Below are 11440 nucleotides of genomic sequence, written 5' to 3' on the forward strand. Positions count from 1 at the left end.
GTTGTGCCCTCACAACCGGGCAAGGCTATTCAGCAAACCACGGCTATGTCCCATAAGGACACACTAGAGAAGGGAAATGCTGAGGCCCGACCAAGCACATCAACGGTCGATATAGCCCAGGGTCCTGAGTCATTGAGAGAGGCAACTTCATTGACCAAGAAAAAGAGGAGAAAGCAGCGAAAACAACAATAGTTGCAGGTGGTTGTGGACCCCAAGAACATTGAGACGAAGGGCGCTGGAGAGCTGATGAATAAAGCATCGAGTACATCCACCAATGAACCCACTGATGCCTCTCCTAATAGCGGTGAAACCTCAGACACATCTATGTGCTCTGACAAACCAAAGCAACAGTTGCCATCAACAGTTGCTTGCAACACTCTATCCACTGACAATAGAACTCACATTGATCAATCAAGAGTGGATACAACGCTGTCACAATAGGGTGACAAATCTATACCAGTCACATCCGAGAAGAACCATGACGAAATAGCAGCAAAACCTCAGGAGAAATGCGAGAACCCCAAGAGCATAAGAAATCCTAGCATTGACCAATCTTGCTCATTTAGGCCTGAGCCCCTAGCCATGCTAAAGCCTAAGGAAACTCTTAGAACTTTGCATGAGATAGCAACCGAGCAAGCCCTCGTTGAACATAGAAGTGTCGCAGAATGCTTAACTAAGTTGGAGGCTAAGCTCAAAGTGGTCGCGCGTGTCTACGTCCTTGTGGACATGGGCACGATCCCCAAGGAGCAGCTTGGAGATTACTTGGACCTTTCCTCTATCGTGGGAAGAACAAGAACATCTTAACGGGTACTACGACAGGCTCCTGCATGAACATATGTGACTCATCCCTGACGAGGAGGCTAACGAACTGCGCTTAACCGTCATGTTCAATGAAGTGCTCTGCCGACCGAATCTCGCAAACCTAGAGCTACTACAGCGACTGTCAGCAGGCCAGAGTCAATTTGAGCAGCGTTGGTGCAAAGGCTGCATTGTAATGGCCAAACTAGGGGCTCAGATCATGACGGTCTCAAAAGAGCGATTGGCCAAATGGCGGTCTCAAAGAGACCCAACCTACGTGGCACCAACTTCCCTTCGAGTGCTCACTGACATTCGGGGTATGGACTTAGCTGGGACTAGGCTACAGGACCCTTTGATTGATAAGGTTCTCACTGAGGAAGAGTTACATATTTCCAGTAGACTCGGTCAAGGTTCCATGCTGCTCGACGTGGAAAAAATATCTATCAGTATTAAGTTAGCTGCCACGAATACTGGATGTGTGTGCCACGCTCCGGTACAACCCCGAGTTCTACACTTGGTTCTTATCCTCGTGAAGTGACATGGATTCATAAATATGTATATAAATAAACATTGCTTTTTGTGTCACCGTGTATAAACAACGTCAACACACACAAGCAATGATAGTCAGGCGCAGGGAGAAGAGTGGGGTCAGATAAACTAAGCTCCTCAAGTCCTCCTCTCATCACGCATTTAAAAGTGTGTGACCAGCCCCACCTCCAGGTGAGAGCATGCAACCCACATTGCCGCCATAGGAAGCCTTGACCAACAACTCTGATGGTGTAGGCAGGGTGTAGTCCTTTCCAATACACCTGCTTCCCTTGTTGGTCTATTCTTTCGAGGATGTGCCCTATCCCACTCCACGACAACCAGTCCACGCGACTTAGCATAAACTAATATCCGCTAATGACTGGAGGCCACGCGAACATCAGCATGGGGGCCATTCCTCTACAACAAACACCGCATGCCTCATCCCTCCCCTTCTTGTCATATGCGCTTCATAAACCACACTAAAATCCCTTCCATGCAAACAGTTGTATCCTGTATCAAGGTCTAACCCTTGGAGTGCATCTTGCAGGTTTCCTTTTGCGGCGGAATGCATGGAGAATCATGGAGATCTAGCATGCAAAGATGCTCTTCGCAGAAGGCGGGAGCATGTGGCACGTGCCCCTCCACCGGAGCGCTATGTGCCCACCATCAAGAGGTATGCCAAGAAGCGAGGCCCTAAGCGACACTGCCCAGGGCGAAGGCTGAAGAATCCTCGAGTCAAGAAAGTAGAGACTCGAAACGCGCAACAGGTGGCACCACTAGTGGCACGAACTCCAAGCTCCCGCTCGGGCCCCAGATGCTCAAAGGCAGAAAGGGCAGCTCGAGAAAGAGAAGAATTTAATGAATTATTTAAAGACATTCTGGAGACGGTAGCGGGCCATGATTACACCATTCATGTCCTAGCCCACATGTCCCCTGCTCACCCCCACGGGAGCCCCACACCAGCATAGCCCCAATCACCCGGCCACCCAGACTCGCCCCACCTCGTACAAGTCGAGTAGCCCATGATGCATAAAGGGCTTATCAATTGATAACTGGCCATAACTTTTTGTTTTTAAATGGTTGAGTGTTCCTGACTTGTTAAGTGTTGACATGTTCCCGACTTGTATGAACTTTTCATATCTGCGTTTAATATATTTTACGCCTTCAGCAAAAGAAAAAGCTAATCAAGCGTAGGTGATAAATGTCTAAGTCAACACCATAGAATTCAGATCAGTGATGTCTCCTTGCATTGCACTGGCTTATTATAGTTGCGGCATCTGCCATGCTTGTACTCTCATGAAGCGACAAGTGGATACAGGATGGGACAGATATTTCGGTGAAAGTGTTCAATGCTCGATCACCGCAAGACCATCGACCCCCCAAGGAGCCGCGGCAAAGCCACCCTGTCGAAATCACGAATCACCCTTGCCAACCGCCCACATTGCATGGCCCAAAACACATTCCTGGGCCACGCCCCCTTTCTGGGTCAAGCTCTATAGTTGGCTCACGGTAGTCGTTACCTCAATTGTACCCACATCGCATGTGCCGCAAGGAGGGTTGCAATATCTGAAGTGTATCTCCCCCTTTCGCCAACTACTTCTCTAACAAGGAGGCTAGGGCACAATCATCATTTTACTATCCATTTTCTGAGCCTTCGAAGCTTGACATTTTCCAACCCATTGAAAGGCTGATAGCCTCAACATATTGTAATGGTGGTACTAAGGCAAAAAAAAAAAGAATGGAAAGATAAGAAGCACCCACGATCACAGCACAGCACCTAGGGGTCCTCAAATTAGGTATGTCTGGTGACCTTGGTCGACCGGCTTCGTCTCTAGTCCCCTAGCCCCTTACAATCACCCACAATTGTTCAGGGCACATCAAGGATAGGACATACTTGGAGAGCTTGTCTCGCCTAGGGTTAGACCTGTCACCCTGACCCACTTGCACAATTTTCTTTTGCACTCTGCCTTAGTACCATTGCAATCAGTGGTGATAAGCACCGCACGATTGGCCATGAAAAGTACACCGTACTCATCAAGCAAGTCCAATAGTTTCCAGCTACTGAAAGTGCGGTGTCCTTGTATTCAATTATGCTACATCGTGCAGTCACAATGCAAAGGATGTCTCATATACCCTCACGTGTACTCCTTCTCCACATGGACAACTTTGCTTCATCCACGTATTGTTATGAGAAACTAGCCCACGGTCTTCTAACTATGTAATATCTAAGTATGCACGAGCACTCACATAATATCTGCACCGAAGTATATCCACAGTTTGGGTCCTCAAGTGCAGGACAATACTCTAGGCTTGCTTAGAGTTTCGACTTGTCTCCCAAATTAATCAAAATATGTCTCGTGCACGATGAGAAGCCTAGCACTACCCTTAAGGAGAGACCACATGTGAGGTTTTTCAATTGTAGGTATAAGGTGTTGTTCGCTCTTCATCAATACTCAACTTTGAATGCTTGTCCCTTACCATCCAACAAGCCCGCAAAGAATCGTCATGTGCAGAATCCCCAACAAACCAACACTTGTGCTGGCCATCAATGCAATCCCCAACACAGCATAGCCCTACCACCAACTCCAACAACCTTCCACCAGCCACCTTGGCCACCAACAGGTCCCCAAAACCTTTTGCCACACCACCACCAACACTCCTCCATGAAAACCACAGGCATCCTTGTCACCCACGTCTTCAATGCATGCTACAGCCTGCTACCTACGACGGTGAGTGCCATGGGACTGGCACTCGTCTAGGAGGGGGGTAATGTTAACTCCAACACGAGGAAAGCAAAAGGAAGTGAAAAGGACGCAGGGCAAAGGCGGAAAAAAGGTAGCCCGACTGAAGAAAGAAAAGGAGAAAAGGCCAAAAGCGCAAGGGCAACCTTAAAAGTCCAAGGCAAAGGCAAAAGGGGAAAGGCGCATTTTAAAATAAAAAGGCGCACCCTGAAATCTTGTAAAAGAGCACCGGGCTCTCACCCGTGCAATTTGTAAATGTAGACGGGCGGTGGTCAGAGGAAGCTAGGAAGATAGAAGGACAATGGGAAAAAGGGCCTAGGCTATGGCCGGCCATGTAAAAAGGGGAAAAGGGGATGACCGCCCAAAAGGGATTAAGGGTTTTGTATATAAAGTTGAAAAGTGAATAAGAAGCTCATTCTTGTGTGTGGCCAAAAGTGGCTCTTCTCTTCTTCTTCTTCTCCTTCTTCTTGCTTGCTTGAGCTTGTGCTTGAGAGAGGGAGTGTGAGAGTGTGAGGGAGTGAGTGTTTGAGGGTGAGGGACCGAGGAGGAGAAGCTCTCCATCTTCTCCTCTCTTCTTTTCTTCTCTTTTCTTCTCTTGTCTTGCTCACGGACATGGAGCTTGGAGTGTGGAGCTTGAGGATGGAGCTTGCTTGAAGCTTGCACTTGGATCGTGGAGCTACCGGAGTGTGCAGGAGAGGAGGTAACTCGAATGGCATCAAGGTAAGCTCACTACACCCGTAAGGTATGCATTGCGCGTCGGCTATGTGAGAGGTATCCATTAGTGCTCGGCTTGGAACGCTTGAATCAATAAGCGGTCCGTGGGTCTTGGCGGTTGAGTGAAAGCTCCCACACTTACTCCAGGTGTAACAATAGAAGGAATACCCAACTCATCATCAATGCTCTGTTCTGAGCCACTGGATTCACTATCCACATAAGAGTGACCTGCATTCACATCAAACATGGGCTGATCTACCTTCTCTTTTCCTTTTTGTGATACCTGCATACCACTATTTGCATTGCTTTGAGAAGATTCTCCTGATCTCAATCTTCATGTCCATGGCGAAGAATGTGAACCAGTGCTAGAGGACACTCTAGGTCCACTAATATTTTGTGACTGCTGTTGTGAATTCTATGCAGCATTACCATTTTGTGCATCTACATCATTAATCACATTTACTGGTTTATACCAGCTACTCATCTCATCAAAAACAACATCTCTGCTCACTCTAAACTTACGAGTAGAAGGGTTATAGCATCTATACCCTTTCTGCTCTGTAGAGAGTAACCAATAAAGATGCACTTCTCAACTTTTGGATCCAACTTGGATCTCAACTCATCTGGCACATGAACATAGGCAATGCAACCAAAAATTTTCAAATCAGAAATATCTGGTTTCCTACCAGTATATCTCTCCTCTGGAGTCATGCCATGTATTGCTGCAGTGGGAGTCCTGTTCATTATGTAGACTGCTGTAGCAACTGCTTCAGCCCAGTAAAAATCTGGTAGGTCTTTTTCATTGAGCATGGCACGAGATACCTCTCCAATATGCCTCTTTTTCCTTTCTGCAATTCCATTTTGTTGTGGGGTATGACTACATGAATATTGCTGCTTTATGCCATGCTCCTACAAGAACCTTGCAAACTCATTTGAGAGGTACTCTCCCCCTCCATCTGACCTTAGGCATTTTATTTGTAGGCCTGTTTCTTTTTCAACCATAGCTTTAAGAGTTTTGAAATGCCCAAACACTTCACTTTTCTTTTTCATAAAATATACCCAAACTTTTCTGCTATAGTCATCAATAAAAGTAACAAAATAATAACAGCCTCCAATAGATGCAGCTTTAGTAGTCCACATATCAGAGTGGATTAATTCCAATGGCTTCTTACTCTCTTGAACATGTCTAGGAAATGGTTTCCTTGCCTGTTTTCCAAATTGATAGGCTTCACATACCTTATGCATTCCTGCAACCTTGAATTTAGGCAATCTTGCAACAATATTTTGGGCATGCATTGATTTAAGTCACTGTACATTAACATGACCAATGCGTTTATGCTAGATATCAATATCTGAAACAACTACACCGGTCCCATTTGCAAACATTGATGCACTCAATTCAGGCATGTCTGCATCCAACGTAAACATTCTGCCCTTCTTATTTCCTTTTGCTATCAAGCGACCTTTATTTTTCATATCCTCAACAAAGCATCCATGAGGATTAAATCTGACCTGCAAGCCCTGCTCAACCATTTGACCAACAGAAATAAGATTCTTGGTGATATTCGGGACATGAAATACATTTGATAGGTATTTCTTTTTCCCATCCTGCATAGACAAAGGAAATTTTCCAATCTGCACAATAGGATGTGCAGTATCATCACCAGTCTCCACAAATCCTAGTTTTTCCATTTTCCTTGCATCCTGCATCCATTCTATATGACATGTCATGTGGTTTGATGCACCTGAGTCAACATACCACACTTCGTTGCTTTCTTCTACACTTGTCACAGAATTGTTCATGTGCTGCACCATAAACAAATGCTCATTTCTGTCATCACCTTGTCTACTAGAAGATGCATAATTCCCTTGTTGCAATTTTCCATTCATGATGTCATTCTGCTTTTTATAGTAGTCTTTAGCCATATTACCCATTTTACCACAGTAGTAGCATTCAACATTGCTGTTTGCATTTTGGTCTCTTTGCCATCCACCATGACCTCTTTGGCTCCCCCTGCCTCTAGAGTTACCACGTCCTCCTCCATAGGACTGGTTTTCTTGAGTTTGCTGCATATTTTTATTTTTACCACGGCCTCCAAATCGGCCTCCTCTACCTCTGCCTCTACCTCTTCCAGCATTTGAGTAGAAGACAGTTTCTTTTGAAGTTCCTCCTGAAGAAGATGCACCACCATTTCTTTGCTCCTCAGAAATTAGAAGAGCAATCAACTCCTCAAAATCAGGAAATCTTTCATGGACGAAAATGGATGTTTGGATCTGTGCATAATCCTTTCCTAGACCATTCAAGGTCATGGAAACTAAATCATCATCTTCCATTGGCGACCCAATGGAAGCAAGTGCATCTGCAATCTTCTTCACCTTCATGTGGTAGTCATTGATACTCATACTTTCTCTTTGCACATTGTGCAACTCTTGCTTGAGCTGCATTTTCTTGGCTTGCATATTTGTGCTATACATTTTTGACAAAGTATCCCATGCCTCCTTTGGCGTACTTGTATCCTGAATATGCACAATCATAGAGTTTGAAATACTGATAGACAGCCAGTACATAACTTTTTTGGCTCTCTCATGCCATCCTTTAAATGCCTGCATTTGCTGTTGATTGGGAACATCAGGAAGAACTAGTTCTTCTTCATTTCCTGCAACAAATTCCCAACATCCTTTTCCCATAAGGAAATTCGTCATTCTAAACTTCCATGCTTGGAAGTTGTTCTTGTCAAGCTTTTCAGTGACAATCAGTGAAAGAGAATCAGACGCCATTACAGAACCCTGCACAGCTTCAGCCTCACAAGGGCAAATCTGCAAAACTGACGAAAGTGGTATTTGACCACACAGTTACTTCCTAGTGACGATTTTGCATCAACAGGCAACAACGATGATTCTGTAACTCCCAATGTCTCTGCGCACAGGCATACGATGCAATTTCTACGGTAACTTTTCACGGACCTGTAGAACAGTGGTCGCACAGCATAAAACAGGGCTTTTTCCTGAGTGCGTGCAAAAAACTTCCGCCTCCAAAACAGGCCCCGAAATGGCCCCAAATCAAAAAAATAGAGTAACCAAAGGTTAAAGCCCCTTCCCGCAGCATATACTACCCTCTTTCTACACTGTGAAGGGGGTCTCAATCTGAGACAATGCACTCTTGCACTTGCTGGCTGTGCTACCTGCAGAGACTTGCTCCCAAAACAGAAAAGTGAAAGCAACACTGGTCCTCTTACCAGAACACCGCGAACTTGGTTTGCTTTCTTGAGCTCCTTACCACGAACAAGGCTCTGATACCATGTCAAGATTATGGGAGAGAAGGAAGGAGTCTCACTTGTAGCTTTCTTGCTTGCACAATGGGGGAATACACACACAGGTGGAGGCTGAAAATAATTTTCCTCTTCTTAGTTGTGTAAGCCAAAAAGAACTCTCAGACAAAGAAATAGAAGAACCCTATATATGGGTCTCAAACCAAACTCAACTAACTAAGCTGGCATACTAACTGAACCACAAACTAGAGTAGATAAGGATAGCTGTCATCTAGCTATTATTCATGAGCGGTGTACCAACCGCATCTGCAATTAACGAGTCGATGACATAAATGCACAATAGTCACCCTAGCATATCACGAGTGGAGCTCGATATCTCAATAGATATTGCAAGGGGTGGAGGTTGGAGATGGCTTGGAGTGTGTAAAGGAGGCAGAATCATGTAACGATGATGGAAAGACAGGAGGCCAAGAATTCTTTGAGAATGAAGTGGACTTATCCTTTTGTGGTGACTTATCTATCAACCTTCCAGTGTATGTGGAGTTGTGAAAGGAGATTGACATGGGACCATAGGTTACGTCATACTTACAGTATCTGTCTACACAATTTGTTGATAAATCGCTTATAAGGGTACTCTAGAATATGCATTTAAGTAACATCATTGTTTTCAGAGTTATATTATCGTGCTTTGCTTGAATCTTTATATTGATTATGCTAACATCACTTTTTGTCTATGCAGGTGACCTTTGATGATATTTTGGAGAGCAGGATGAGTCCCGGGATGAGTGACGCGGAGTTGTAGGATATATTCACACACATGTCTCCAAATCAGATGACTCAATTCAGAGATATGGCGGACCAGGAACTATCTGCAGACACCATCAGGCCATTTTGTTAGATCTATATAGGCACGCTTTGATGCTTTGGTTTCCAGTAGACAAGGTCGACGCTCTAGACTTGGGCCGTGATAACCCGAAAATAGGTGCAAATAAAGGCACCAAATGTGCTCAACATGGAAACATCCTTTGCAAATTGACACTTGCTTTTGTACTCTCTTGTAAAAAAAATCAAATATGAAGCAATGTAAAATGTGTAGTCCAAAAGGCTCACATTAAAAAATATTGAAAGGAAAAGGAGAGGTCAAACACCTTTTGTCTCATTCCAAAAATTGAAGGGTCTTTAGACCTTAGCCAAGATGTATGCAATTCAATTTTATAATATCAAGAAAGGAAAAGGAAGAGGCTTATCACATGATTTGAGGAGGTGGGAGGTTGAGGTGGTTACACTCTCTCGCTTCCTTTATCTTCTCCTCTCACGCTTCATTTCTTTCTCTCCCATTTTAGCACAACTCTCATCTTTCTCATTCTTGTTTCTTTCTCTCTTGTGCTCCTTTGCAAGATTTCATGGAGAGTGAGGAAGAGGAAGAGGGTGAGGATGGAAGAATTTCCTAATTTCTTGTGTGCCTCTCTCTTGTGTGTTTGGAGAGCATGAATTCTTGGTGAGAAGGAGATTTTTCTTGCAAGTTTTCATGGCCAGCAAGTGTGGTTGTAGCCTCTCTTGGCCAGTTCGTGGTTCTCACGGTGCCGTGGTAGGGTGCTCTTCATTTGGTGCACTGGCGAGGAAAGAAGTGGCTATGGAGCTTGCAAGAAACAAGATTTTTGAGGTTCAAAAATGAAAGCTTTGAAGAAGAAAAGTTTGAGTTTGAGAAGATAGAGAAGATAATGGGTCATTGAGCCCTAGTCTTGCTACTTCTTCTTCACCGATTATGCCTTCTAAAATGGTTATTAAAAAAAAAAAGAGCATGGATTCTTGGTCATTCTGGTTGCTTTGTGTCACCCGTAGAATTTGTCACACCTGTGGGGATGTCTACTCCAATGACTCCAGCTTTTGCTTTAACAGTCCGTAAGTGGCACCGCTATGGATGCTTCTCCGAGAGATACCACCCTCATGAGCACACCAAATGTATACGGATCTCCTGGTAATGCACAAGAGCGTGGTCATAGGTGGGAGAGAACACATCTTAGACATACCCTAGAGGGGTATGGATACCTTGTAGATGATGACAGAACAGGAGCATTGATCATGAATGATGAGGGAAGGAGGGTGATGGCACGGATGAGAGAGTTGTGCCAAAAAGTTTTTCGGCACAACATCTTGAACCATTGGAAGAACATACCCAAGGGGAGCAAGGATTACATAGTAGCATCCTTGCATGAGGAGCTTCCAGTACCCACCACAACGAAGAGGTTTTTCAAAGGCTCGATGATGGAGTGCATGTGTGCGTACATGCCACACAGATGATGAGATACATGCAAGGCACTTAAGAGTGGTGCCTCGAAGCCCGAGTGGCTTGACATAGATGATTGGCGGAGACTCAAGGACTCCTTAGGGAGGAGCCTATAGATACTCTAGGATGTTGGAGACAGCAGCGCAAGGCAGCGAGGGCACGATTGGAGGAAGGGGTGGTCCATCATCTTGGGAGTGGTGGCAAATGATTTATCTGGAGGACTTTATAAGTTTTTTTTTTCTTCTCGCTTTCTTTTTTGCAATATCTCTTGTATTGACAATCATGTTTCTAAAAATTGGTTTTTTTTTTCTTTTTAGCACTCCATTACCAACCACGATCCCATCGGCTTAAAGACTCAATATGTAGAGAGACACGGTCTCATTGCATTGATCAATAAATTGTATGCACACAGTAGCCCAATAAGTCACTCATCTTTCTTGTTCGTAGTTACTATTTTTACTAAAATGCATTATGTATGGTGGACTGATGTGTAGTTTTTTTTTTGTAGACTCCATTCGATGCTTCTTTGCGTCGGAACAAGCTTTTGGACAGTGAGGATCTATAGCTCGCGCCTAGATTCGTGGAGTGCACATCCTCTTCCTTTTTGGTCTTGTGATTTATGCAGGCATCTTCTATGCACTTATTATTATCATCCTTTGTATCTTGCCATGATTCCATGAGTTTTCATCAGCGATCTTGTATTTATTCTATGTTCTAGTCTTATGGGTTCTAATACATTTTGCACTCATTTTGATGACCATTGTACACTTAACATGTAATCCATTTGTAGAATGTAAATACAGCACATAGTGCTACATGATCTTTATTCTTTATAACTCTCATTATTAGCATCGCAAATTAAATTGCATGCATCGCTATTGGTGTTGAATATGCGTCACAAACCGTCGCTATCAACATCGATATTTGCATTGGTATTTTTGCGACAAAAATACTGATGCAAATACTAATGTTGATAGTGATGGTTCCATGGTGATGCTAATACTGACGCCTTTACGGCAAGGGCAATTTTTTAATGAGCAAATTTGTCACTTTGAACATCGGTATGAGGCCTATATCTTGTAGTGCTTCTTCTTTGATTTCAA

The sequence above is a fragment of the Lygodium microphyllum genome, chromosome 7 (genome assembly GCF_053477565.2).
Source record: "Lygodium microphyllum isolate KBCC chromosome 7, Lygodium_microphyllum_v1.1.10, whole genome shotgun sequence".
NCBI lineage: Eukaryota > Viridiplantae > Streptophyta > Polypodiopsida > Schizaeales > Lygodiaceae > Lygodium > Lygodium microphyllum.